Below are 3557 nucleotides of genomic sequence, written 5' to 3' on the forward strand. Positions count from 1 at the left end.
TTAGATTCAGCAAGCGTAACACTCAAGGCATGCAGGAGAATGTGGAAGCTAAAACTATGAGGTTGGCCACCATAAGAGATCTAGAAGGTAATCCCCATGACACCTGCAAAAATTCTTTTGCTGTTTTGGCTAATAATGAGTTGATGATTAGAGCTATTAAAATGGGAGTATGCATTCCTGCTAATGATTTCACTTATATTGATGTGCTTAGAGAGCTTGAGAAGGTGAGGGGGAACTTAGCTAATAAGAGTGATTTGGAAAATGATAGGCAGGACTGTGATGATGATATCATTGTTACTATGGGTTGGGAAAAATTGCTCCTGTTAATCTGGAGTGGTTGGATCATGATGAAACTGTGAATGATCGAACTTTCTCTGTTAAATATAGTAAGAAAAAGCCTCGCAGATTTGATGTCAAGCTTTCTAGGCCTGTGACTAGAAGCCAAAAAAATGGACGCAGCTGCGGGTGAGATGTGGGATAACCCTACAATGCCTCATGGTAGGGTTACTAGGTCCCAGTTTCACAAAAAACGTTCCAAATGAAAGGGATCATATGGAATTGTAGGGGGTAGGCAAGAAAGGAATGGCCACCTGCCTTCTGATATAATCAGTGACCATTCGGTGGATTTCCTGGGTTTGCAAGAAACCATGAAAACAAACTTTACTCCTAAATGCCTGAGGAGAATTGGTCCTTTTAATGTGTTCAGTTGGAACTAGATTCCTTCTATAGGTAAATCTGATGGTATCTTGTATGGGGTTAAACATGATGCTTTTGATATTGTTTCTTGTGTGAAAGGCAAATATATACTCCAACTATTTTTGAATGATAAAAAGAAGAAAACTCAATGGGGTTTGACGATAGTATATGGTTCTGCTCATGAAGAATTTAAAGGGGAATTTCTTATTGAGCTTGCTGCCATGTGTGGCACTATGCAAGTCCCATATATTGTGGGAGGGGACTTAATATTCTAAGGCATCCTGGAGAGAAAAAAAAGATGACAAATCATAAATCTATGGATATTTTCAATTCCATTATTAATACACCTGCCCTTAGGGAGATCCACATCAGTGGTGGTAAATACACATGGACAAATAATCAAGCACATCCTACTTTAGAGAAACTTGATCGTATCCTAATGTCTGAAACTTGGGAGGACCTGTTTCCTTTAGTTTTGGTCAGGAAATTGGTTCGGCAAATCTCAGACCATAACCTTTTACTGTTAGCTTTGGGTGATGAGGGGAAAGAGGCCCCAAAGCCCAGAGAATTTTGGTTCGATCTTGCTTGGGTGAAAGATGAGAGATTCCTGCCTTTGGTCAAAAAGATTTGGTCTAGAAAATTCCTTTCCTCTGACCCCATAGATATACTTAATATTAAATTGAAGAGGTTTAAATCCTACTTCAAAGGGTGGGGATCTGACAGATATGGCCATGATAAAAAAAGAAAGGAAGATCTTTGTATGGAATTATCCATGCTTGAAGAGTTAGAGGAGGAAGCTGCCCTTTCACCTGAGCTTTATAGCAGAAAAATCGATGTTTGTTTTGAGCTTCATGAGTTGCTGGTGAATGAAGAGATCTTCTGGCTCCAGCAGTCGCATGAACGGTGGATGCTCAAAGGAGACTTGGATACAGATTACTTTCGTCGTATTGCTAATGGGCGTAAACGTAAAAATACAATTCACTCTCTTAAGGTGGGCGAGATGGTGATTGAGGGCACTGATAATCTGATTGAGCATGCCATAGAATTCTATAAAGAGTTGTTTGGCCCTGCCCCAGGGAACCAATTCCACCTTGACCCTGATACTTGGTCGGTTGAAGAGAAGCTTACTGAGTCAGATAACAATGACTTATGCAGAGAGTTTACTGAGGAAGAGGTTAGAGAAGCCCTCTTCGATATGGCACCTAATAGGGCCCTAGGGCCTGACAACATATCTGTAGAGTTTTACCAAGTTTGTTGGGAGATTGTGAAACAGGACATTATGTCCTTGTTTACCCACTTCCATAGAGGGACGTTAGATGTGCAGCGCTTAAACTATGGGATCATCACGCTCCTACCTAAAATGTCTGGAGCTAATAAAATTCAGCAGTTTAGGCCAATATGCCTATGGCGATGATGGCCCCTCCGGGATCCTCCCCCATGGCCTCCGGTGATGATGGCTCCCTCCGGCAGGGTGCCAGAGAGGGCCTAGATTGATTTCTTGTGGCTACAGAGGCTTGCGGCGGCGGAACTTCTGATCTATGTTATTTTCTGGATGTTTGGGCATTTATAGGAGAGGTTGGCGTCGAGAACAAGTCAGTACCCCCCAGGAGAGTCCACGAGGCAAGGGGGCGCGCCCAGGGGGATGGGGGCGCCCTCCACCCTCATGGGGCCCACGAGACTGCCCTCTAGTAACTTCTTGTTCTAGTATTTTTTATATTTTCCAGAAAAAATCTTCGTTGATTTTCAGCGCATTCCAAGAACTTTTATTTCTGCATAAAAACAACACCACGGTAGTTCTGCCATCAGTCCAGGTTAGTTCTAATCAAATCATACCAAAATCATATAAAACTATTGTAAACATGGCATGAATACTTCATAAATTATAGATACGTTGGGGACATATCAGCATCCCTAAGCTTAATTCATGCTCGTCCTCGAGTAGGTAAATGATAAAAGAAATAATTTATGAAGTGCGAATGCTAGCAAGTGCTTAAGTTTGATCAATGATAGTTTCAATCAGTTTTTCTAGCATCATTATATATCATAACAATAGCTCAACTCATAAAACTTCTTATGATCAAGTAACAAGCTATTCACATGTTAAAGTATAGATCATAAACTTTCTTGAAAACTAACAAACCGTGCTCTTAGTCATCAAAACAATTGCAATTCATCTTATTTTCGGGAAGGGTCTATGTAAGAGCTTTGATTCAGCAAACTCCACATACTCAACTATCATTTAATCTTTCACAATTGCTAACACTCACGTGATATTTATGGGTTCAAAGTTTTAATCAGACACAGAAAAAGATAGGGGCTTATAGTTTCGCCTCCCAACCTTTTACCTCAAGGGTAATGTCAACAATAATACTTTATGAAAACCTACATCCAAGTGGATATATATATCCGGATCGCTCCAACACCAAGTGCTTGCCAAAGGAAAAAGTGTAAAAAGGAAAGGTGATGATCACCATGACTCTTGTATAAGGGTAGAAGATAAAAGTAAAAGATAGGCCCTTCACAGAGGGAAGCAGAGGTTGTCATGCGGTTTTATGGTTGGATGCACAAAATCTTAATGCAAAAAGACGTCACTTTATATTGCCGCTTGTGATAAAGACCTTTATTATGCAGTCCGTCGCTTTTATTTCTTCTCTATCACAAGTTCGTATAAAGCTTATTTTCTTCGCACTAATAGATCATACATGTTTAAGGAGCAATTTTTATTCCACGCACCGATGACAACTTACTTGAAGGATCTTACTCAATCCATAGGTAGGTATGGTGGACTCTCATGGCAAAACAGGTTTAAGGGATGTTTGGAAGCACAAGTAGTATTTCTACTTGGTGCAAAGAATTTGGCT

The sequence above is a fragment of the Triticum aestivum genome, chromosome 6B (genome assembly GCF_018294505.1).
Source record: "Triticum aestivum cultivar Chinese Spring chromosome 6B, IWGSC CS RefSeq v2.1, whole genome shotgun sequence".
Classification (NCBI taxonomy): Eukaryota; Viridiplantae; Streptophyta; class Magnoliopsida; order Poales; family Poaceae; genus Triticum; species Triticum aestivum.